At 44.3% G+C, this 26,876-nt stretch overlaps 1 protein-coding gene across 6 annotated transcripts in view; it reads left to right on the forward strand.

Annotated features, from left to right (window-relative positions):
* plxna4 (plexin A4) overlaps nt 1-26,876 on the forward strand; it is an 804,472-nt gene that overhangs the window by 602,383 nt on the left and 175,213 nt on the right. The window lies entirely within an intron of this gene.

The raw sequence follows: 26,876 nt of genomic DNA on the forward strand, positions 1-26,876 counted from the left end.
GAGGTATATTCAGAGGGACAGAGGGAGAAAAAGGAGAGTGAGAGAAAGAATGTGTGCATAAAAATAAGTAACAGATAGGGTACGAGGGGGAGGTGGGGCCTTAGCGGAAGTTAGAGAAGTCGATGTTCATGCCATCAGGTTGGAGGCTACCCGGACAGAATATAAGGTGTTCCTCCAACCTGAGTGTGGCTTCATCTTTACAGTAGAGGAGGCCGTGGCTAGACATGTTAGAATGGGAATGGGATGTGGAATTAAAATGTGTGGCCACTGGGAGATTCCGCTTTCTCTGGCGGACAGAGCGTAGATGTTCAGCAAAGCGGTCTCCCAGTCTGCGTCGGGTCTCGCCAATATATAAAAGGCCACATCGGGAGCACCGGATGCAGTATATCACCCCAGTCGACTCACAGGTGAAGTGTTGCCTCACCTGGAAGGACTGTTTGGGGCCCTGAATGGTGGTAAGGGAGGAAGTGTAAGGGCATGTGTAGCACTTGTTCCGCTTACACGGATAAGTGCCAGGAGGGAGATCAGTGGGGAGGGATGGGGGGGACGAATGGACAAGGGAGTTGCGTAGGGAGCGATCCCTGCGGAATGCAGAGAGTGGGGGGGAGGGAAAGATGTGCTTAGTGGTGGGATCCTGTTGGAGGTGGCGGAAGTTACGGAGAATAATATGTTGGACCCGGAGGCTGGTGGGGTGGTAGGTGAGGACCAGGGGAACCCTATTCCTAGTGGGGTGGCAGGAGGATGGAGTGAGAGCAGATGTACGTGAAATGGGGGAGATGCGTTTAAGAGCAGAGTTGATAGTGGAGGAAGGGAAGCCCCTTTCTTTAAAAAAGGAAGACACCTCCCTCGTCCTAGAATGAAAAGCCTCATCCTGAGAGCAGATGCGGCGGAGACGGAGGAATTGCGAGAAGGGGATGGCGTTTTTGCAAGAGACAGGGTGAGAAGAGGAATAGTCCAGATAGCTGTGAGAGTCAGTAGGCTTGTAGTAGACATCAGTGGATAAGCTGTCTCCAGAGACAGAGACAGAAAGATCTAGAAAGGGGAGGGAGGTGTCGGAAATGGACCAGGTAAACTTGAGGGCAGGGTGAAAGTTGGAGGCAAAGTTAATAAAGTCAACGAGTTCTGCATGCGTGCAGGAAGCAGCGCCAATGCAGTCGTCGATGTAGCGAAGGGAAAGTAGGGGACAGATACCAGAATAGGCACGGAACATAGATTGTTCCACAAACCCAACAAAAAGGCAGGCATAGCTAGGACCCATACGGGTGCCCATAGCTATACCTTTAGTTTGGAGGAAGTGGGAGGAGCCAAAGGAGAAGTTACTAAGAGTAAGGACTAATTCCGCTAGACGGAGCAGAGTGGTGGTAGAGGGGAACTGATTAGGTCTGGAATCCAAAAAGAAGCGTAGAGCTTTGAGACCTTCCTGATGGGGGATGGAAGTATATAAGGACTGGACATCCATGGTGAAAATAAAGCAGTGGGGGCCAGGGAACTTAAAATCATCGAAAAGTTTAAGAGCGTGAGAAGTATCACGAACATAGGTCGGAAGGGATTGAACAAGAGGGGATAAAACCGTGTCGAGGTATGCAGAAACGAGTTCGGTGGGGCAGGAGCAAGCTGAGACAATAGGTCGGCCAGGACAGGCAGGTTTGTGGATCTTGGGTAGGAGGTAGAAACGGGAAGTGCGAGGTGTGGGAACTATAAGGTTGGTAGCAGTGGATGGGAGATCCCCTGAGCGGATAAAGTCGGTGATGGTGTGGGAGACAATGGCCTGGTGCTCCTTAGTGGAGTCACGATCGAGGGGTAAATAAGAGGAGGTATCCGCGAGTTGTCGCTGTGCCTCGGCAAGGTAGAGGTCAGTACGCCAGACTACAACAGCACCCCCCTTATCGGCGGGTTTAATAATAAGGTTAGGATTAGTGTGGAGGGAGTGGAGAGCAGAGCGTTCCGAAGGAGTGAGGTTGGAATGGGGACAAGGTGCGGTGAAGTTGAGACGGTTGATGTCCTGTCGGCAATTAGCGATAAAGAGATCCAGAGCAGGCAGAAGACCAGAGCGGGGTGTCCATGAAGAAGAGGAGGGTTGAAGACGGGAGAAGGGGTCATCGGTGGGGATGGAAGAGTCCTTGCCGAAGAAGTAGGCTCGGAGACGGAGACGGAGATTGCGGAAGAAAAGTTCCGCATCATGGCAAACACGGAACTCGCTGAGGTGTGGGCGAAGGGGGACAAACGTGAGGCCCTTACTGAGAACAGAGCGTTCTGCCTCCGACAGTTGAAGGTCGGAGGGGATGGTAAAGACCCGGCACGGATGAGAGCTGGGATCGGGGGGGGGAGGGGGGAGGCTGGGGGTGTCAGTGGAGAGGGGAGGGTTGGGGTGAGAGGAAGATGGAGCCTCTGTCACCTATCACCTGTCCAGCTCTTGGCTCCATCCCTCCCCCTCCTGTCTTCTCCTATCATTTTGGATCTCCCCCTCCCCCTCCCACTTTCAAATCCCTTAGTCACTCTTCCTTCAGTTAGTCCTGACGAAGGGTCTCGGCCTGAAACGTCGACTGTACCTCTTCCTAGAGATGCTGCCTGGCCTGCGGCGTTCACCAGCAACTTTGATGTGTGTTGCTTGAATTTCCAGCATCTGCAGAATTCCTGTTGTTAACATGTTTATGATACATGTTTTTATTAGATCAGGGATATGGCACCAAGGTCTGAAAATAGAGTTTAGAGAAAGTCAAGGACTAAAGGGCAAGGGACAAGATTGGATTTTAGATTTAGTAGATTTATTTTTTTATTAATCACATGTACATCAAGTCTTATAGTTAAATACGTCATTTGCATTAACAACCAACACAGTCTGAGGATGTGCTAGGGACACGATACCAACATATTTCAGTACCAACATAGCATGTCCATAATGCTCAATACATAATGACATGCAGCCAACGTACAAGCAACTACAGTGAAAGAAACCCATCTCCCACCAACAGTGCGCGCGCACATGCACACATACACACACACACATACACTCACACTCACACCACACACACTCACTCACTCACACTCTCGCACACACACAACTGGCACAGTGGTGTAGTGATTAGCACAACACTTTATGGTACAGGCAACCAGAGTTCAATTCCCGTTGCTGCCTATAAGCAGTTTGTTTGTTCTCCCTATGACCGAGTGGGTTTCCTCCGGGTGCTCTGGGTTCCTCCCACAGTCCATAGACCTACCGCTTGGTAAGTTAATTGGTCATTGTAAATTGTCATGTGATTGAGGGATTTCTGGGTGGCGTGGCTCGAAGGGCTGGAAGGGACTACTCCACGCTCCATCTCAATTTTTTAAAATTAATTAGAAAACACAGATAGGCAGAGAGGTAATGTTGATGACTTCATTGTCTACTCGGAAATCTGATGGCGGAAGGATAGAATCTGTTGAGTGTCTGTCTTCAGACTCCTGCTACCATCAAGACTGCACCAACTTGGGTGTTCAACCAGTGTGTAAAACACAACAAGCTGTGCAAATACAAAAAAAAAGAAATAATGAGGTGCAGTCTTTCATTGATTCTATTATGATTTTTATTCTGTAATGGATTTATTGGGTATGCCTGCAGAAAAATGAATCTCAAGGTTGTAGATAGTGACATAGATGTGCTTTGATAATAAGTTTACTTTGAACATTGAACAAGGCATGTCTGGGGTGATGGGGTGTCTTGCACAAGCAGTTACAGGAATCTTGTTAAGGTGCTACCTCAAAGCATCTCTCTTTGTATTTCACTGGAAGCCCAGTCTTAATTCGATCCGAGATTCTGGAGTGGGAGTTGAAATCCATTCTCTTGTTCTTAAAATAGTCTTAAGGAGAGCATAATTAACCCAATCATTAGAGCCATCTGGTTCATGCCCATCTCAGCGGTATTCACTCCTGACTCTGGGGTATGAGACAAGGAGTGAGCCAAGTTCACTTCTGCCAAATTTACTATACCGGATGGAGTTCTGGTGCATTGGATTTAAACATTTAGGTACTTGATCCACAAACAATCCTTCCTTCAATAAAAGACACCATGAACTCCAAGGGTTGAACAATCTTATCCTGTACTATAACCCAAGTATGTATCTAGGCTGATGCCATAAAAATGGGCTGGACTAAAATCCAAGCTTTGGGCTTAAAGTGCTGTCCTCACTGCACTGTGTTCTATGTATAGTTTGGTTCTTAGTCATTTTGTTTTCTTTTGTCACGGCACATTGATAGCTGCAGAGAAAGCTGCTGGTCGTGTCGCACAGGGAGGCTGGCCAACAGCACTACGTTCAACCAAGGCTGTGAGCTGCCAGCAATCTCAGTTGGCAAATGTAACAATAAATAAACAGTATCGCAGCGACTGAGCCTTAACATTCAGAGAGATTTGCCGTCTGAGCCTCAGTTACTGATGAAGACTGCCAAAATGGCAACCCAGTGACTCTCTCGCAGGATAAGGACTTGATGTAAGTGCGAGTTAATTCAGGCTGCAGATCTCCTTCTGTTCTTTTGTGTTTTTGTGAATGCTAAAGTAACCACTTACTTCTGGAACAGTGAAGGAGGCCATTCAGCCCTTTAATTCTGTACCACCACTCGGTTAGATCATGTCTGGTCGGTTTCTTAAATCCAACTTACTGGCCTTGCAACTATAACCTTTAGTGTGGTAGGGGTGGCACAATAATACAGTAGTTAGTGCCATCTCTTTACAGCGCCAGCGATCACTGCTGGGGTTCACTTCCCTCCATTGTCTGTAAAGAGCTTGTACGTACTCCCCCACCCCCACCACGTGAATTTCCTCCGGGTGCCCTGCATTCCTCCCGAATTACAAAGGTGTACAGTCAGGGTTAGGGTTGGTAAGTTGTGGGTGTGCTATGTTGGTGCAACACTTGCAGGCCATCCCCAGCTCATCCTCAATGAAATGATTGATGCATTTTGCAGTATATATGTGCATGTGTCCAAGCTTATCTTAATCTTTAAATCTTTACTAACAAAATCAACTGAGCTTTTCTGTCGAGGTCCTGCAGCTTCTGAGGCTGGGTGTCAGGAGTTTCACATTGCCAGCATGACCTTCAATAACTGGGGAGATGGTGTGAATTGGGCAAGGGGCGAGTAAGTTCTGCTACGCACCTCCTCATTTAACTGTTTTCCATTCACTCAACTGCACCATCAAGTCAGCCATTGCTGTTCAGAGCTGCAAGACACTGCAAATCCTGGAACAGATGAAGATGGTAGAGTAGTGGTTTGCAGAATCACCTTAGAGTGCCAGATATCGCTGACTGAGGTTTGATTCCCACCGCTGTCTGTAAGGAGTTTGTATGTTCTCTCCGTGACCACCTGAGTTTCCTCTGGGTGCTCCAGTTTCCTCCCTCATTCTAAATGCGTTTGGTTAGAGTTGCTGAGCTCGGGAATGCTCTGGTGGCACCAGAGGCATGGTGACATTAATGGCAGCCCACAACACAGCCCGTGCACTGCGTTGGTCATTGATGCAAAGTGATGCATTTCACTGGATGTTTCAATATACACGTGACAATCTTTTTATCTCTGTCTTGAATTTGGAACGACAAATAATATTATGGAGGAAACTTACCTACCTTCAGGGATGAAAAGGTGCTGCCTGACCCGCCGAGTTCCTCCAGCATCTTTTCTGGTGTAACAGTTTCCGTTTCTCTGAGAGCCACTGGAACTGAGAGAAACTTTCTGAGCCCTTTTCACTTATACTCAACTATCACTGATCTTCAAGGGGACCACAACCTTGGCATAGGGTTTGGAGGCTTCTGTGCCTCAATGAGCTGGAGAGCTATGTTGGCTGGAGTCCGGTCTTGTGCTGTGACTCTTGGCAGGGTCACCCATGCAAAATAGGTCAAAGGGTCCAGACTAGGAGTGGTCCACTGGTTCTCCAGGTTCAAGGGTTCCGTTCAGGGCTAACAGCCCCGACTGGTCAAAAGAATTGTTTTGGAAACAGCAATGAAGAAACCTTCTTTGCTTCCTTAAACACCAGTGGTGTATGGGCAATAACAACTGTCAGTGAACAGGGATGATGCAGAGGAGAATATCATCCTGTTGCAGTTTTGCTCAGGGTGTTGGTCCCGTATCATCAACCATTTCTTTGCCTCCATAGTTGCTTCCTGAATCGCTACGTTTCTTCAAAGTTCTGTTTTACTCTAGATTACAGCAAATGCAATCTCTTGTAAACACAAATGGTTCTCCAGATGTTGAAAATCTAGAGTAACGCACACAAAATGCTGAAGGAACTCGGCAGGTCGGGCAGCATCTATGGCAGGGGTCCCCAACCTTTTCTGCAGTGCGGATTGTCATGTTGACAATATTTTTGCGGACCGGCCGACTGGGCGGGGGCGGGGGTGGGGGGGGGGAGGCGCGGGATGGTTGCCAACAGCCAAGAGTAGCAGTCAAATACGTTGCGTTTACCCAGAGAAAGACTACAATGACCATGAAGCCTTGCGCGGGCACCAGTGCGCATGCGTTATTTGCGCGTGCGCGCACCTGCCGATTATTTTTCTACAATCGTTTTTGCCGATTCTGTTCGGGTGGGTTATAATCACGACCGGAATATCGGTGATAAATGCCTAATACACTCAATTTCGTTTCTGAAAGGCTTTATCTAACGAATTTAATATTAAACACACAGCGCATTTTCCTCGCATGAATATAGCGATAAGTCAATTATCAGGGGAGCTTGAAGTGTTGAACGACATTCCAGTAGAAGTGGTAGAGGCAGGTTCGATATTATCATTTAAAGAAAAATGGATAGGTATATGGACAGGAAAGGAATGGAGGGTTATGGGCTGCGTGCAGGTCGGTGGGACGAGGTGAGAGTAGCGTTCGGCACGGACTAGAAGGGCCGAGATGGCCTGTTTCCGTGCTGTAATTGTTATATGGTTATCTAAGTCAATAGCATTAGCATTATAACATTTTAAGTAACGTTTGGATATTAAATACAGTGCATATTTTCCCCGTATGAACATATAAAATCATTGCAACGCACCGATATCGCTGAATCAGTGGGAGCCCTGGGCTTGTTTTCCTGTAACAAGACGGTCCTATCGAGGGGTGATGGGGGGACAGCGATACTCGAACGGGGTTCCTTATGTCCAGTCTATTCCGCAATTTAGTTTTTGTTACATTCATCGCAGAGATATGTTGGAAATGGAAGCAACGTTTTCAGTGATTTCGTGGCTATCTCAGGATATTGAGCCTTGACTTAGATCCTGAATGCCGGCAGAGATGTTATGTCAAACAGACTTTTCAGCCCGCCGTCACTTGCAAGCTCGAGGAGTTGATCTCCTTCCCGCGCTGACATGGACGACGCGCGCGTAATGGCGCAACAGTGCGTGACAGGGAATGAGGAAAGGTGCAGCTGACTCATATCGCCAAATCATATCGTTTCCTCGCGGCCCGGTGGTTGGGGACCGCTGATTTATGGGCAGAAACACAGAGTCAACAGTCCTGCTGAACAGTTTCGCCCAGAAACGACAGCTGTATTTTTTCCATACATGCTGCTTGGCCTGCTGAATTCCTCCAGCATTTGGTGTGAGTTGCTCTGATTTCCAGCATCTGCAGATTTTCCTGTTTGTAAGCAGTGAACATTTTGGAAATGGACCTTGCATCAGGAACATGTTAACTCTTGATTCCTTTCCATAGATGTTGCCCAACCTGCTGAGTACCTCCAGCATTTTGTGTGTCTCCCTGCAGTCTCTTGTGTCTGCATGTGACCGATACTGTGAGTGAGCAGACATAGGTCATGAATGATTGTATGGATGGGGCTTTAAAAGGTGGTGAGGTGAGGTTTTAGAGGGGAAAAAGTGCAGATGGTGGAAGTGGTAAATAGGCAGAAAAGTAACAGAGTTAAAAATACACTTGGACTAAGATATTAACTGCCCTGTGCTATCACCAGTGGCATCATCAACAAATGGAATTGTGAGGGAGCGTCGTCAGACAAGGCAATAAATGGTCTTTAACTTCAATGTTACCAGGTAGGTAAGGTGATTACGAAGGCACTTGTGATACTTTTAATGGCAAGGTGGAGGACATAAGGTTGTGCCAGATTTGTCAGCCCACAGCACGTTTACTGTTTTTGTCTTGGTTGACTATATTGCAAGTATGAAATGACAGCACTGGGCAAGGTACAGAAAAGACTTACATGTGCGTTTCTTGGGATGGAAACCTTTAGTGGTGAAAGAGAAAGCCTGTCCTGTTTACACAAATTATGGATTAGTGAGGGAGGAACTGCGAGTTAAAGGCATGCAAGGTCAAGTAACATTTCAAGCTCCTCCCTTGGGATATCCTTTTATCATTTATCTACTTTTATCATTTTTTGCTAGAATGTTTAAGCATCCTATTTATGTTTTCTACAAACACGTCTAATGATAATTGATAGAATGGTAGGAATATTATGTTCTTTTATCATTTAAAGCACGGGTACAGGTTCAGAAACCATTTGGTCAAGCAATGTAAGTCTTTATCTCAAGGACAGTGGGGAAAAAAAGAAGAATAATTTGCAACAAAAAGAATCGTAAGTCAGACCTCATCTGCAGTATTGCTTCCAGCTCTGAACACTGAATCTCAGGCAGGATGTATTAGTCTAAGAAGGGGTAAACATATCTTCCCTTTAACCATTCCATTCTTAAACCAACTTGCATAATCCTAATCAATACCTTGGCATAGCAGCACCATGAGCACTTTGAACCACAGTGGGCTTTAATCTTATTTGGTCCTGATGAAGGGTCTCGACCCAAAACGTTGACTGTTTATTCCCGTCCATAGATGTTGCCTGACTTTCTGAGTTTCTCTTGCATTTTATGTGTATTGCCCAAAATTTCCAGAACCTGCAGAATTTCTTCTGTTTATTTTGTTCTTATTGTGGTTTTACTTGTACAATTTTTATAATTTATATTTATTTTATTGTAAATGTTGTGTATCTGAAGCTATATGCTTGTTATATAGACTATATACTTGTATATAGTCTTATATAGACCATAAGGCCGAGACCCTTCATCAGGAGATTAGGAGCAACATTAGGCCATTGAGTCCATTGATCGTGCTCCATCATCTGATCATGGCTGATCATCGTCCAATCATGGCTGATTTAACCCATTCTTCTACCTTCTTGTCACAACCTTTGATACATGTTTGATGGGATTTTTTATTCCACTTGTCCATAGGTGTACTTATGTGTAGAACAATACACATAACTTTGACCTTGATGGGGACACAAAATTACCTATAGCATTAAAATATTAGAGGTTCCAAAAATTGAGCTTATATTCATCAGCATTGGAACATTGAGGGGTAACTTGGACAAGATCAGTAAATAAGCTACTGGCGGAACTCATCAGGTGGCACTGTGTGAGGAAGTGAATTGTAGGGTTAAACACAACATGCTGCGTGACCCATTGTGTTCATTCAGTAGTTTGTCTGTTGCTTCAGATTCCAGCATCTGCAGTCTCTTCTGTCTTGACTTGGCCAAGATGTTTAAAATGTTGAGAGGGTTTGATGGGTGTCAGATGTGGGATGTCCGGGAGACTCCCAGCCTCCAAGAAGGCCACATCTGTGCCAGGTGCGTTGAGCTGCAGCTCCTTTGCGACCAGGTTAGGGAACTGGAGCTGAAGCTCGATGACCTTCTTCTGGTCAGGGAAAGTGAGGCGGTGATAGAGAGGAGCTATAGGCAAGTAGTCACACCGGAGCCTTGAGAGACAGGTAAGTGAGTAACAGTCAGGAGAGGGAAGGGCAAGAGTCAGATATTAGAGAGCACCCCTGTGGCTGTCCCCTTTAACAATAAGTACTCCTGTTTGAGTACTATTGGGGGGGGGTGGCCTACCTGGGGAAAGCAACAGTGGCCGCACCTCTGGCATGGAGTTTGGTCCTGTGGCTCAGAAGGATAGGTAAAGGAAGAAGGCAGCAGTAATAGGGGACTCTATAGTTAGGGGGTCAGACGGGCGATTCTGTGGACTCAGGAAAGAAACAGGGATGGTAGTTTGCCTCCCAGATGCCAGGGTCTGGGATGTTTCTGATCAAGTCCATGATATCCTGAAGTGGGAAGGTGAACAGCCAGAGGTCGTGGTACATATTGATACCAACGACAGAGGCAGGAAAAGGGAGGAGGTCCTGAAAACAGACTACAGGGAGTTAGGAAGGAAGTTGAGAAACAGGACCTCAAAGGTAGCACTCTCAGGATTATTGCCTGTGCCAGGCGACAGTGAGTTTAGGAATAGAGTGAGGTGGAGAATAAATGCTTGACTGAGGGATTGGAGCAGGGGGCAGGGATTCAGATTTTCAGATCATTGGAACCTCTTTTGGGGCAGGCGTCACCTATACAAAAAAGACAGGTTGCACTTGAATCCGAGGGGGACCAATATCCTGGCAGGGAGGTTTGCTAAGGCTATTGGGGAGATCTTAAACTAGAATTGCTGAGGGTGGGGGTGGGAACCAAAAAGATGGTAGGTTACAGGAACTGTGTACAAAGACTGTTGAAAATCTAGTCAAGAATAAAAGAAAAGCTTATGAAAGGTTCAAAAACGAGGTAATGATAGAGATCTAGAAGATTATAAGGCTAGCAGTAGAATGAAATTAGGAGAGCCAGAAAGGGCTATGAGAAGGCCTTGGCGAGCAGCATTATGGAAAACCCCAAGGCATTCTACAAGTATGTGAAGAGCAAGAGGATAAGACGTGAGAGAATAGGACCAATCAAATGTGACAGTAGAAAAGTGTGTATGGAACCAGAGGAGATAGCTGAGATACTTAATGAATACTTTGCTTCGGTATTCACTACAGAAAAGGATCTTGGTGATTGTAGGGATGACTTACAGAGGATTGAAAAGTTTCAGCTTATAGATATTAAGAAAGAGGATGTTGTGGAGCTTTTGGAAGCATCAAGTTGGATAAGTCTCGGGGACAGGATGAGGTGTACCCCACGCTACTGTGGGAGGTGAGAGAGGAGATTGCTGAGCCTCTGGCAATGATCTTTGCATCATCAATGGGGCTGGGAGAGGTTCCAGAGGACTGGAGGGTTGCAGATGTTGTTCCCTTATTCAAGAAAGGGAGTAGAGCTAGCCCAGGAAATTATAGACCGATGGGTCTTACTGCAGTGGTTGGTAAGTTGATGGAAAAGATCCTGAGAGGCAAGATTTATGAACATTTGGAGAGGCATAATATGATTAGGAATAGTCAGCATGGCTTTGTCAAAGGCAGGTCTTGCCTTACGAGCCCGAGTGAATTTTTTTGAGGATGTGACTAAACACATTGATGAAGGTAGAGAAGTAGATGTAGTATATCTGGACTTCAGCAAGGCATTTGATAAGGTACCCCATGCAAGGTTTATTGAGAAAGTAAGGAGGCATGGGATCCAAGGGGATCTTGCTTTGGGGATCCAGAATTGGCTTGCCCACAGAAGGCAAAATGTGGTTGTAGACAGGTCATATTCTGCAAGGAGGTCAGTGACCAGTGGTGTGCCTCAGGGATCTGTTCTGGGACCCTTACTCTTCGTGATTTTTATAAATGATCTGAATAAGTTAGCAAATTTGCTGAGGACACAAAGGTTGGGGGTGTTGTGGATAGTGTGGAGGGCTGTCAGAGGTTGCAGCGGGACATTGATAGGATGCAAAACTGGGCTGATAAGTGGCAGATGGAGTTCAATTCAGATAAGTGTGAGGTGGTTCATTTTGGTAGGTAAAGTATGATGGCAGAATATAGTATTAATGGTAAGACTCTTGGCAGGCTGAAGGACAGAGGGATCTTGGGGTCCAAGTCCATAGGACACTCAAAGCTGCTGTGCAGGTTGATTCTGTGGTTAAGAAGGCATGCAGTGCATTGGCCTTCATCAATCGTGGGATTGAGTTTAAGGACTGACAGGTAATGTTACAACTACATAGGACCCTGGTCAGACCCCACTTGGAGTACTGTGCTCAGTTCTGATCACCTCACTACAGGAATGATGTGGAAACTATAGAAAGGGTGCAGAAGAAATTTACAAGGCTGTTGCCTGGATTGGGGAGCATGCCTTACGAGAATAGGTTGAGTGAACTTGGCCTTTTCTCCTTGGAGTGACGGAGGATGAAAGGTGACCTGATAGAGGTGTATAAGATGATGAAATGTATTGATCATGTGGCTAGTCAGAGGCTTTTTCCCAGGGCTGAAATGGCTAACCTGAGAGGGCGCAGTTTTAAGGTGTTTGGAAGTAGGTACAGAGGAGATGTCAGGGGTAAATTTTTTACACAGAGAGTGGTGAGTGCGTGGAATGGGCTGCCGGCGATGGTGGTGGAGGCGGGTACGATAGGGTCTTTTAAGAGACTCCTGGACAGGTACATGGAGCTTAGAAAAATAGAGGGCTATGGGGTAACCCTAGGTAATTTCCAAAGTAGGTACATGTTTGGCAAAGCATTGTGGGCCAAAGGGCCTGTATTGTGCTGTAAGTTTTCTATGTTTCCATGACCTGGTTTATGTTAAGGTAGGACAGTGTGGGACATAGAGAAGATCTTTGGGATGGTGTCTCCATGCCCCTGTTCCTATTGTCCTTTGAGACGGTGAATCTGCACATTAGGAATGGTGGGGGCATTCACAACATGAGGTTGAAATTTCAAAGTAAATTTATTATCATACTACCTTGAGATTCATTTCCTTGAGGCATTCACAGTAGAAAAGAGAAGCAAAATAGAATCAATGAAAAATGCACACAAACAAAGGCTGACAAACAAGCATTGTGCTAAAGAAGCCTGTGCAAATAAAAAAAAAAGAAATAAATAATATTGAGAACCAGAGTTGTAGAGTCCTTGGAAGTGAGTCCATGGGTTGTAAAATCGGTTCATTGCTGAGGTGAGTGAGGTTATCCCGACTGGTTCAGGAGCTTGGTGGCTGTAGGGTAGTAACAGTTCCTGAACCTGGTAGTGTTGGACCTAAGGCTCCTGTCCCTCTTGGCCGTTGGTAGTAGCGAGGAGAGAGCGTGACCTGGTGGATGAGAGTCCTTGATGATGGATGCTGCTTTCTTGTGGCAGTGCTCCATGTAAATATGCACAATGGTAGGGAAGGCTTTCCCTATGATGGAATGACTATGCCCACCACCTTCTGTAGACTTTTCCATTGCTAGGCATTGGTGTTTTCATTCTTAGCCATGATAACTGTTCCTGAAGCTGGCCACTCGAACAAAATGAGCCAGGGACACAACTGCCTGTTAACCAATGGCGTTACGCTGGACAGAACTCTGCTGAAATCTTCAACTGGAAAAATATCATGTGGGTGTAGTATCAGCAATAGGTGGTGTTTATCTGGGATCTTTAGGATGGTAAGTCAGAACATATTGAGCATCAGACAGTTGCCATCTAAGATCAGGGCAGCATTTTGCAGTCACTGAGGAAATTGACTGCTTAGAGAACGATTGTTTTTCAAGAGCTTTCTTCAGAGAGATGCGGTGATTGACAAATTTAATTAACACACAAGGACCTTGTGTCTGAATTGAGACTGTAATGAGGTTATTGTTAACACAGAGATGTTCATGAGCTTTAGATCCCTTGTCTGCTGTTTTGGGAGTCTGCTTATAAAAGGAGGAGGGATGAAAACTGAACCAAGTAAAATTAACTGCAGATACTCGGGTTTACAATGGGAGTTGGATTACGAGGATCCACAATTCACATGAACTCTGAATCATCTAAATACTTTGAAAATCAATCTACTGTCGTAACCAGATCAAGAATTGTTTAAAAAACAGATTTGGTCTTAGAGTACAAACTGAGTTGCCCTGTAGACTGGAGAGTGTCATTGGATCACACAGTTCAGTGTATGTGTAGAGTTGGAGAAAGCATTTTTTAACCGTAGCTTCACTGGCAAAGCCTTGCCCATCCCATTTGTCTTACAGCTGCGCGGAGCCATTGCTCTGAGCAGGAGATTTTTACACGGCCTGAAAAGTGCGCTGGACTTAAAATTTTTTTTGTAATATGCATACCACGAATATTTAGACCGTCCCTTGCAGAGAGTTGCATGCCACATTGGAGGCATGGTAGTGTAGCAGTAAATGGACAGTTAACAGCTGGAGCAAGCCGGGTTCAATTCACGCTGAGTTTGTACATTCTCCCCATGACCGTGTGGGTTTTCTTCACGATACCCGGCTTCCTCTCGCGTTCCAAAGAGTATAGGTTAGTTGGTCAAGTGGATGTAATTGGGCGGCATGGGCTCATTGGGTCAGAAGGCCTGTTACCGTGCTGCATCACCAAAAAAATACATACATGGGTCTAGAGTTGCATTGTAGGCCAGTACATTTGTGAACCACAAGGGTACGTATAACAATCCAGTAGATTGGTTATCATAATTATTCATGAATTTTCTTTTAAATTCTAGCATATTCACTGAAAGCTTGCATGGTGGCACTGAAAGCAGATCTTTGGATCTGTAATCTTGGTGCCTGGATTAGTAATCCAGTAATTTAACCACAACACCACAGGTGAGTCCGTGGTGAGGAAGGCAAATGCAATGTTAGCATTCATTTTGAGAGGACGAGAATGTAAAAGCAAAGGTGTAATGCTGAGGCTTTATAAGGCACTAGTAAGGCCTTACTTGTAGTATGGTGAGCAGTTTTGGGCCCCTTATTTAAGAAAGGATGTGCTGAACTTGGAGAGGATTCAGAGGAAGTTCACGAGAATGTTGCCGAAACTGAAAGGCATATCATCTGAGGAGTATTTGATGGCTCTGGGCTTTTACTCGCTGGAAATTAGAAGAATGGTGGGGTGGTGGTGGAGAACTCATTGAAACCTATAAAATGTTGAAAAGCCTTGATAGAGTAAGTGTGAAGAGGATGTTTCCTATGGTAATGATTCATCCATTCTACAATGCCTTTGACCCTTGTTCTTGAATTGGTGATGGTCTTCCAACAGCATTGTTGCTACCCACCACTGAGACCCAGCAACGATTCCAGATCCAGTTCCAAGTCGGGATGGTTTGTGACTTTGACGATAAGACCATCAGATACAGAAGCAGAGTTAGGCCATTTAGCCTATCGAGTCTGCGCCGCCATTTCATGACAACTGATACAATTTTCCTCTCAGCCACAATCTCCTGCCTTCTCCCCATATCCCTTCATGTCCTGACCAATCAAGAATCTTATCAACCGCTGCCTTAAATATACATGAAGACTTGGCTTCCACAGCTGCCTGTGGCAAACAATTCCACAGATTCAACACTCTCTGGCTAAAGAAATTCCTCCTCATCTCCGTTCTCAGAGGACACCCCTCTACTCTGAGGCTGTGTCCTCTGGTCTTAGACTCTCCCACCATGGGAAACATCCTCTCCACATTCAAGGTCTTTCAACATTTGATAAGTTTTAATTAGGTCACCCATCATTTTTCTGAATTCTAGTGCATACAGGCCCAGAGCAATCAAACACTCTTCACATGACAAGCCATTCAATCCTGAGATCATTTTCGTGAACCTCTTTTGAACTCTCTCCAGTTTTAGCACATCTTTTCTTAGATAACCTGCTCACAATACTCCAAATGAGGCCTCACCAGTGTTTTATAAAGTCTCAACATTACATCCTTGCTTTTATATTCTAGTCCTCTTGAAATAAATGTGAACATTGTATTTGCCTTCCTCACCACAGACTCAGCCTGCAGAAACTTTGGTGACAGAGTTTTAATGTGCCTGCTACCCCTGTTCTCCTTGCTGCTAGTAGAAGTTAACTGTTTGAGATGAGCTGTTAAAATAGTGTTGGCAAATGACTACGGCACGTTATGTAAATGGTTCGCACTGTAGCCATGGTGCAATGATGTTGGCAGAAATGAATGGGGAATTGGTTTAGTATTGTCATGTGTACTGAGGTACAGTCGAAAACTTCCTTCGCTTGTCATCCATACGTATCATTTCATCAGATCAGTGCCTTGAAGCCGTATAAGCCAAAAGTATAACAGAATAACCAGACATAGTAAAGATCATTATTAATAATTCTTAGAGTCTTATAATTTAGATTAAAAAAGAACAATTATAATAGAAGTAATATATTATTATAACAATATAATGGAAGTAGATATGGAGATGGCAGGCTTACAAATTTCCAGCACCATTGTACTGTTTAGGGTGGTGAATGAATATTTAAGGATGAAGTACCAATCAAGTGGATGTATTGAATTCCTTAAGTGTCTTTTTTTGGATGTAGACCTATCCAGAAGGTACAGACTATCCCATCATTCTCGAGTCTTGAAAATTGTGGAAAGGCTTTGGAAGATCCACAAACCAACTTTGGGGCTCAGTGTGTGTATGTGCCAATTACGTTCTGTTTCCTAATGAGCCTCGGGTTGATAGAAAAACCAACATGGTTCAGAAAAGCTTTCCTAACAGATCGGTGATTCCAGTTCCACGATGTGGCAGATTCTTCACCCTCCCTAAAGCAGTCAGATTTAAACAGATTCGGTGTCACTTCACCCAGTTCAATCTGACTTCTCACCATCGCCTCTCTTCCAAGAGCAAAAAATCTAATACAGATGCCTTTCCTGCCCAGCTTGACACTATGCGTTTCTTAGGAAGACCAGAGAAGCACTGGGTATTTCCAGATATTGGAAATTTGCCAAGCACCTGCTTTATTGATTGCACCTTCCCTTTAGCAGGGAGCTCAAATTCCATCAGGGCAGCTGAGAAATTTAAATTCAAGGAATTATATATAGCTGGAATTTTTAGAAGAGCTATTATCAGTAATTACCAATGGTCTCTGTGTGCTGGTTACTGTCTTATCTAAAGAAGTTAATCCTCGGGAAACCTTGAGTTTAAGGAGTGAACTGCATAGATATAAAAAGCCTTGAAACTGGAAAATTTTAGAACATAGAACATTACAGTACAGATCCTGTATGGTTCCCTATCGTCCTTCAGGGAAGGAAATCTGCCATCATTTTCCCAGTAACTCCACATCCACTCATGTGGTTGACTTCTAACTGCCTCCACACTTTGGCAACAATTAGGACAGAACAATGAAAACTTGACTCAAATGACTAACAAAATTCTCCATGGGTTCAAGCCCCACTCGAGCATAGTACTGCTACGCTGTGAGAATTTACCAGAACTCAGAAAACCCGGGTCAAACTGAAAGAAGGTGGGGAGCCTTAATGAAGGTCTTTGCAGGCCCACTGAGCAACCTCATTCCCAACCTTTAGTTCCTGCTCTCTCCCCACCCCCCAGCTCCCTGCCATGTTTCCACTGACCTCCACGCTCCCAGTGGTGACCTCAGGCCCCTCATCTAGAGCAATTCCCTTTCTGCCAGAGACTGCAGACGCTGAAATCCGGTACAACGAACAATCAGCCGGCCGAACCCAATCAATCGAGCAGCACTGGTGAGGAGAAAGAATTGCTGGCATTTTCGGCCGAAAACCTGATTCAGAACAGATGTGACAGAACAAGCCCAAAGCATTGACAGTTTCTTTTCTCCCACAGATGCTGCTTGACCCATTTGAGTTCCTCCAGCAGATTGCTGTGGCCCCTAAACACGTAGGGTATGTGTTCTTTGTGAAATCAGAATATGGGAGGTGTCAGTCTGGAAGCAAGATAACCTCCTGTGTGATATAAGGATTGTGAAGAATATGCACACATCTTGAATCAAGACCAGATAATCACTGGCTGTTACAAAACAACTCCATTGAAAGCAGCTTGAACGGACAGTGCAATGAATCAGGTTGATCCTCCCCTCAAGAACTATAAATCCAAGTCCCACCAGGCTCCATCAACATTTAACTGACCCACCGCCCATAAAACAGAACGACTATTGAAGTACGTTTGGGCAGTAAAGAGACACCAATCAGTGGTAAGGCATAAGATAGATTTGCCTTTCAAACTGATGATCCAAATCAGATAACTGAAGTGAGAGCGTAGGTAAACTCAGTGTGCATTTCTGTCACAATCCAGCACTGCAGTTGTATGTTGCCAATAAGTGATTACTTGGATTTTCAATGATTATTGTGCCCACCTCTCCTTTCTGATTCCCAAAAAATAAAGGATCCATTTTGGTCAGAATGAGCCACACATGGGTATAATATCACTGGCGTTTGTGAAGAAGTGTGTTGTTTTGCAGCAACAGTACATTCCAATACATTGTAATAAAAAATATGAAATACAGTTAGTATATATAAAAAATAACTGAAGTAAGGAGGCCTCCAAGATAGAGATTACAGAGTCACCGAATGCAGGGATTTGCACAGATGTAGTTTTATTCTCCCTTTAAAAGTGTGCATAAAAAGCGTTGAGCTTATTCAGGAGTGGAGCAACACCACTGTTCATGATGAGTCGTGATGAAGGGCCTTGTCTCTGCCTGAAACGTCAATTGTTTACTCTTTTCCTTTGATGCTACCTGGCCTGCTGAGTTCCTCCAGCATTTTGAGTGTGCTGCTTGGATTTCCAGCTTCTGCAGATTTTCTCGTCATTGTGCTACTACCATTCATGATGTTAGGTTTCAATTTGCAGGGAGTAATGGCCTGCAAACCCTGCCAGAGCTGACATGCATCTGACTTTGTCTCTGGAATTGCTTCTTCACATAAGGTAGCCTTTCATAGGTCGTACCTGGATAACTTGTGTAGTTCTGGATCACCGGTCTTGAATGCCACAGATCAAGTCCTCAACAGAGTCTGAATCTCCTGGTTCATCCAGGGCTTTTTGTTTGTGTATGTCCTGTATGCTCTCGAAAGCACACACACGCAGGTTTTGATGAAATCACTGACAGCTGCAGCATATTCATTGATATTGAAAGATGAATCCCTGAAATACTGTCCTGTTCACTAACTCAAGGCAGTCCTGTAAGTGCTCCTCTGCCTCCCTTGACCGGACCTCCTTGGTTCTCAGCACTGGTGCTGCAATCTTTCGTCTCTGCCTGTATGCTGGGAGTAAAAGTACAGCCAGGTGATCGAACTTTCCAAAGTGTGAGCATGTGATGGCACAGTGAGTGTTCTTGGTAGTGGTATAACAGTGGTCATGTGAGTTGGCTGATCTGGTTCCACAGGTGATATGTTGGTAGTTGCTGTTCAGAGACTTCTTCAAGCTGGCCTGGGTGAAAAACCCTGCATGATAGGTTGCACTGTTTCATGATGCTGATTATGGTCCTCAGCTCTGCCAGTGCCTGCCTGAAATTGGCCTAAAGTGGATTGTACACGCTACCAGGATGATGGTGGAAAATTCCCTTAGCAGAAACTTGGACGGCATTTGACCACTCAGTGTTCCAAGTCAGGTGAGCAGGACTGAGACAAACCTGCCATGTCTGTGCACCATGATAAGTTAATTATAAAGTATACACCACCTCCTCTGCCTTTAAGAGACTGAGCTGTCCTGTCCTTGCAGAGAATGATGAAGCCATTGAGCTGCAGCACTGCATCCTAAATATCAGGGTTTAGCCATGTTTCCATGAAGTAAAGTACACAGCAGTCCCTGATGTCCCTCTGGTACAGCAATCTAGGTCTGAGGTCTTCAGTTTTATTTTCCAGAGACTGTACCTTCAGCAGCAGGATAGCTGGAAGTGGAAGTCTAAAGCCTCTGTATTTCAATTGAACTTGTAAACCAGCACAGTGTCCCTGTTTCCACTTTCTGAAAGGGGAACTGCCCTTGTGACCTGAGTCTGCCATCCGAGCTTCGTCACTTTTGCATATCGATAGATTTTTTAAAAGTCTTAAAACAATGCTACTTACTGATGTACCCATGTCCGTGACTGTGGAGTTCAGCTGTAGTAGTCATGAACGGGAATATTTGATGGTTCCCATCCGAGCTGCAGGTGAACAGTTGCCCCTTAATAGAGCCATCTTGAAGGGTAACCCTGGTTCCTTAATTGGCCTGGCTTATGGATTTGGAGAATTATTTCCCAGAGGCTTTTGACATTGATGACAAACTTCTCTTCCATCTGTTTTGTTCCCCACCTCCTGAGTGGTCTTCCCCATTGGTTCAGGAGATTGGGATGAATAGATGGATAGAATGAGAGTGGTGCTAATGCTCGAGACTTATTTACAGTGTCAGAATGTAGCACCTGCTACTGAGACGAACAATTGTCAACCATTCCCAGGTCAACAACACCCCCTGCTGAACTTGCCTCAACTCAATGCTTCAGGTATTTCAATTGGATCTTTGGTTTAAGAGTAACACTGAACTGATCACTGAGCACAAACTATGGACTCACTTCCAAGGACTCTACAACTCTTTGTTCTCAGTATTATTTATTTATATATTTATTATTGTTTGTTTCTTTTTGCATTCGCACAGTTTGTCAGTCTTTGTGTGCAGTTTTTCAGTTACTCTGTTGTACTTGTTTGTTCTACAGTAAATGCCTGCAAGAAAATAAATCTCAGGGCGTTCTTCGATAATAAATTTACTTTGAACTTTGAACTTTATTATTATTCCAAATGTTTTCTCATTTGCCCCCATGATGTGGAGTGATTGACCCACCACTCTGCTTTAATGCTGTATCGCAAACTAATGACTTCTGCTGTAATGAGCCATTTTGGGAACAGCTCTCGATGTGCACAGAATGAGATGCCAGGCTGCAGGAGTTACAGCAGAGCCCCACACCTGCTGAGCAACAGAACTAACTTGTGACAGAACAATGATTCTGGGAATGAGAGGGCTAACATATGAGGAACGTTTGACCACTCTTGGACTGTACTCCTTGGAGTTTAGAAGAATGAGGGGGGACCTCATAGAAACATATCGAATGTTGAAAGGCACGGACAGAGTGGATGTGGCAAAGTTGTTTCCCATGGTACAAGAGGGCATGACTTAAGGATTGAAGGGCGCCCATTCAGAATGGAGATGCGAAGAAATTTTTTTAGCCAGAGGGTGGTGAATCTATGGAATTTGTTGCCACGGGCAGCAGTGGAGGCCAAGTCATTGGGTGTATTTAAGGCAGAGATTGAAAGGTATCTGAGTAGCCAGGGCATCAAAGCTTATGGTGAGAAGATGGGGGAGTGGGACTAGATGTGAGAATGGATCAGCTCATGATAAAATGGTGGAGCAGACTCGATGGGCCGAATGGCTGACTTCTGCTCCTTTGTCTTATAGTCTTATGGTCAAATCCAAATGGAGAATCAGAATCTGGACGCCACAGTAGCATAGCGGTTAGCACAATGCTATTACAGCGCGGGGCATTCCGGTGTTCAGAGTTCAAGTCCCACACCATCTGTAAAGAGTTTGTACATTCTCCCCGTGAGCTGTGTAGGTTTCCTCCAGGTGCCCCAGTTTCCTCCCGCAGTCCAAAGACATATTGGTTAGTTGGTTAACTGGTCATTGTAAATTGTCCTTTGATTCGGCTAGATGAATAGATGGGTTGCTGGGCAGTGTGTCTTGTTGGGCCAGAAGGGTCTGTTCCATGGCGTATCATGAAATAAATAAATAAGCATATGTTGTTCAATTTGCTCTTTTGCCGGAGCAGAACAGTGCAATACATTAAAATTACTAGAAGTTACAATTAGAAATATATAAAAATAAGTAATTAGTGCAAAAAGAGCAAAGCAGTGGGGCAGTGTTCATGGACATGTTTAGAAATCTGGTGGCGGTGGAGAAGAAGCTGTTCCTAACACATTGAGTGTGCAACTTCAGATCCCTGTATTGCCTCCCTGATGGTAGTAATAAGAAGAGGGCATGTCCTGGGAGCTGATGGTTCTTACTGGTGGATGCTGCCTTCTTGAAGCATTGCCTTTTGAAGATGCCGTAAATGGTGAGGAAGCTGTCTGAGTGTACATCCCCCTGCAGTTTTTTTGATCCTGTGCATTGGTACCAGGAGGTGATTTAACCCAACAGAATACACTGCATGGTACATTTGTAGAAATTTGCTAGAGTGCTTGGTGACATATCAAATCTCCTCAAACCCTTAATGCCTCCTTTGTGATTCCATCAATGTTTTGGGTCCAGGACAGATTCTCTGAAACTTGCTCAGCCTTTCCACTGCCGAACCCCACCCCACTTTCCCCTCCAATGCGGCCTGGTGTATGATCTCTCAACTCTCCCTTCCTGAAGACAGCAATCAATTCCTCGGTCTTACTGATGTTACATGCAGGGTTATTGTTGCAACACCACTCAACCAATTGATCTCTTTCACTCCTGCATGCCTCCTCCTTACCAAAGTTCAAAGTACATTTATCATCAAAGTATGTACACTTTATACATACTTGAGATTCATCTCCTTACAGGCAGCTAAAAATCAAAACAAAAATAGAGCCCATTAAAACAGGCAGACAAGCAACGTGCAGAGAAAAAAGAAAACAAATCAAGCAAACAATAAAAGTGAGTAAATAGCATTCAGAACTGAAGTTCATCTGAGACTCTGCCAACAACGGTTGTGTCATTGGTGAATTTATAGATGGTGTTTGAGCTGTGCCTCGCCACACAGTTGTGAGTGTAGAGAGTTGAACATTCTGACTGATTGCATCACCATCAGGTATGGAGGGGCCACTGTACAGGATCGGGGAAAACTGTAGAAAGTTGCAAAATATGTCAACTCCACTGTGGACACTAGCCTCCCCAACATTGAGCATCTTCAAAGGGCGATGCCTCAAAAAGGTGGCATCTGTCATTAAGGATGCCCATCACCCAGGACGTGCCCTCTTCTCATTGCTACCATCAAGGAGGAGATATAGGAGCCTGAAGACATACACTCAGCATTTTACGAACAGCTTCTACCCTACTACCATGAGATACTGAATGGACAATGAACCCCTAAACACTACCTCAGTATTGTCTTTTTTAGCTTTTTTTTGCTCTCTTTTTGCACTACCTAATTTAATTTATCGTGTACACAGTACATATATATCTTATTGTGTTGGCGCGTGGCCAAGTGGTTAAGGCATCGGTCTAGTGATCTGAAGGTCGCTAGTTCAAGCCTCAGCTGAGACAGCATGTTGTGTCCTTGAGCAAGGCACTTAACCACACATTGCTCTGCGACGACACCGGTGCCAAGCTGTATTGGCCCTAGTGCCTTTCCCTTGGACAACATCGGTGGTGTGGAGAGGGGTGACTTGCAGCATAGGCAACTGCTGGTCTTCCATACAACCTTGCCCAGGCCTGCGCCCTGGAAACCCTCCAAGTCACAAATCCATGGTCTCACGAGACTAATGGATGCCTATATTTTTATATATCTTGTTGGAATTTATAGTCTTTTATTATGTATTGCAATGTACTGTGACCACAAAACAACATATTTCATGACATATGCCACTGATATTAAACTAGGTTCTGATTTTGACCTCCGTTCCTCGAATATATACCACCAGTCCGTGACCATGGGTGTTACTGAGCAGTCAAGACACGAAAGTCTCTCTTCTCTCTTGGACTTCCTTGTGATTTTGTGATCACTGGGCCTCCACTTGAATAAAGTGTGCTCAGCTGAAGTGGGCTGAAAGTACCCAAACACCTTACAGAGAGAGAGTTTTATCTCATTAGAAATAAAGGCAAAGCAAACTAGATTCTCTCTTTGAGTCAAATTTTCACGCTGCTGCTAAGGTTTTGCATGTTTCCAACACCACAGATGATGCCTTGTTGTCTTGTTTTGTTCTGTTGTTATTGTTGGTGCTTGTGTTGTTCAGTGTTGTGTTGTGATGTTGCTGAACACTGTGGGCGTAGTATTTGGTGCTGGGATGTGTGGCGGCACTTGTCGGCTGCCCCCAACACCTCCTTGGCTACGCTGGTTGTTAACACAAGCAATGCATTTCACTGTAATAGTAATAGTAATAATAACTTATTTATATAGCATTTTTATACAGGTGATGTAGTTCAAAGTGCTTTACAGTGGGATAAAGAGCAAACATGAAAATAAAAGAGAAAGATGTTAGTTAAAAGCAAGGTTAAATAAATGGGTTTTGAGCTGGCGTTTAGAAGTGTCAACTGAGTCTACAAGCTTAGAGTTCTAGATATTGAGTTCCACAGTTTAGTAGCATAGCTCAGAAAATCTGACCTGCCAATAATCTATTGAGGGAGATTGTTTAAATTTAAGAGACCTGCGCAAGAAGACCTGAGAGCTCGAGCAGGATTATAAAACAAAAAAAGAATGATTCTGTGATGTGCCCCAGTTTCAGACCAGTTAGAGCTTTAAAAACAAGTAAGAGAACTTTAAAATCAATTCTAAAAGATGCAGGAAGCCAATGTAGAGTAGTTAGGATCAGAGTGCTTTGCTCCATCATCCTGGTTTTGGTTTAAGGTCTAGCAGCAGCATTCTGAATGAGTTGAAGATTGTCAATAGATTGCTTTGGAAGGCCAGTGAGGAGCACGTTGCAGTAATGTAGTCTGTTTGATATAAAGGTGTGAATTAGATTTCAGCATCAATATGTGACAGAAATGGACATACCTTTGAAATATTTCTTCAGCGTATATTTTGATGTACTTGTGATATATAAATCTGAATTTGAGCATTTACAGTTTTACCTCATAAACAGAGGTCACTGAGAGTCAAAGGACGCATGGAATGCTCTAGTTGAATTTAGTTCTTATTGCTTCAATGAGAAAGTTGTCATTGTTTAATAATTGTAAATGATACCAATCTGGAAACAGATCAGAAAGGCAACCTAACCCCAGCTGTTGCCGCTTTCCCTCCAAAGAGTAATGAGATTAGAGAGTGATCAAAGCAATTTATCTTAAAATGCAAAAAGAAACGTACACCAGGTATTTCAACACCACCAGCTTTGCTACAACTACAAGCTTAGAAATCAGATTCATGCGGGAAACGTTTCCCTCTGTTGGGGAAGTGCAGTAAATGGGGCATATGGAATTCAGGGCTGGATTGCCCAGGAAGTCACCTGCACTCAGAAGGTAGCTGCAAACTCACTGAAGGACTCTCCTGAGTTCAAAAAATGAGGGATAATCTTTTGTCACATCTTAAGATTCCAAGAATCCCTGGTAGGATGGTTGCTATGACGATGCTTCACCTTGTGGATGAAGTCTAGAAATAGCGAGCACTATTTTGGAATTAAGAAGTTATCTATTTGAAGTAGAAATGAGCAGAAATTTCAGAATCAGAATCACTGACGTGGCTTGAAATTTGTCGGTTTGTGGCAGCAGTGCAGTGCAAGACATAAAAATCCCTTTAGGTTAGTAAAAACAAATAAATTGTGAAAAAGCAGAAATGGTGAGGTAGTGTTCATGGGTTCATAGACTGTTCGGAAATCTGATGATAGAGGGGAAGAAGGTGTTTCTAAAACACTAAGTGTGGGTTTTCGAGCTCTGGGACTTTCTTTGCTCTCGGGTTAATGAGAAGAGGGAATTTGCCAGGCGGCAATGGTCCTTAATGTTGGATGCTGCAGGCATGAGGCATAACCTTTAAAGATGCTCTTGATGTCTCTGTGATGGGACTGGTTGAGTCTACAACCATCTGTAGCCTCCTTTGATCCTGAACATACAATTTTTTAGAATATAGGTGTAACACTCACTTCGCCTAGCGGCTTAATATAGGGGGTGATAACCTCCTGCCCAGCCAAACTTCAGAAATTTCGTTTGGGTGGCGCGATGTGTCCCCTGTTACAAATCAGTACCCCGAAATAACAAACAGTACACAATATGTAATTAAATTATTAAGCTTTATAACTCTTACTTTCACTATATGGTTAGCAGAGAAACAAAATATAAAAGAAAAAGGGCTTGAATCATAAGATTTAATAATAAACCGTCTGTGCACAAAGTTGGAGCTCACTCAGTAGTCCTTCTTCCACCATCGGTCTCCTCCAAGCGTCGCCGACCTTCGGACCCTCAGATCCCAGTCCACGCCGTCTGGTGGTCTTCCAGCTTTCTCCACACGCGTCTTCCCTCTTCATCTCTCCTCGACAAAAAGACTGCGAGAAAACATCCTTCCAGATACACAAGACAAAGCGACAATCTCCAATTGGCTAACGTGCATACCATTGTCCTGTTATCTCCAGCCATAACCCAAACATTGCTGCTACAGAGAAACCATTACCTCAGCAGTGAACATTACAGAGAAGCCATTACATTAGCCTTAGCAGTGAAACATTACTCACATAAATAGGAAACTGTTCAATTTGATAGAGTATTTACATCTCTGAATTCTGATTTTCTCCGGTCAGGCCTGTTCTCAAATAACCTGACCAATAATTTCACTCTAGGTTTCTTCTTTATCTTCCTCTCTAACTGAATGCCCTTCCTTTTTTTACACATATCTGTCATACCCGCTTCAAATACGATTCTGTTTACACACATCTATATCAAAATAACATCAGTTGAGCCATGACAGTGGAACCTCTGCTGGAAGGATGGAAGATAATATTTGAAAACCGGGTATTTATCAGTGTTAATGCGCCCGCTGTGGCTATCTTGGAAACAGCTGTGGGAACAAAGCAGAAACGTTACCAAAGCAACAACTTGCAGTCCTCTCAGATCTCAAACCCTGCCATTCCAAACCTTCATAGTTCATTAAGTTCACTCTTAGCAATATATTTGACACTTCTTTCCATGCTTTTGATTGGTTAATATGTGAACAAACCTTTGAACTTCAAAAAACCCATGGTATCTAAAAGAGCATCACTAAAAACCAGACCTGAAACTGGTAGATGCCTGGAGCACGCTGTCAGGAATGCTGCTAAATGCAGATCCCATTGGGGCATTCAACGGGCTTTTAGTTGAATATGCAGGCAATGGAGGGATACGGATCACATACAGGCAGAAGAGATTATCCTTCAGAATATAGGGGGCCAATTCTTGTTGGCTGCCAGTGACTTGTGGTGTTCCACATTGGTCAGTATTGGAACCACTCCTTTTCATGTTATATATCAATGATTTGGACGACAGAATTGGTGGCTTTGTGGCCAAGTTTGCAGATCATACAAAAGATAGGTGGAGGGGCAGGTAGTGTTGAGGAAATGGGGAGTTTACAGAAGGACTTACATGGATTGGGAGAATGGGCAAAGAAGTGGCAGATGGAATATTGTGTA

The sequence above is a fragment of the Mobula hypostoma genome, chromosome 20 (genome assembly GCF_963921235.1).
Source record: "Mobula hypostoma chromosome 20, sMobHyp1.1, whole genome shotgun sequence".
Lineage (NCBI taxonomy): Eukaryota > Metazoa > Chordata > Chondrichthyes > Myliobatiformes > Myliobatidae > Mobula > Mobula hypostoma.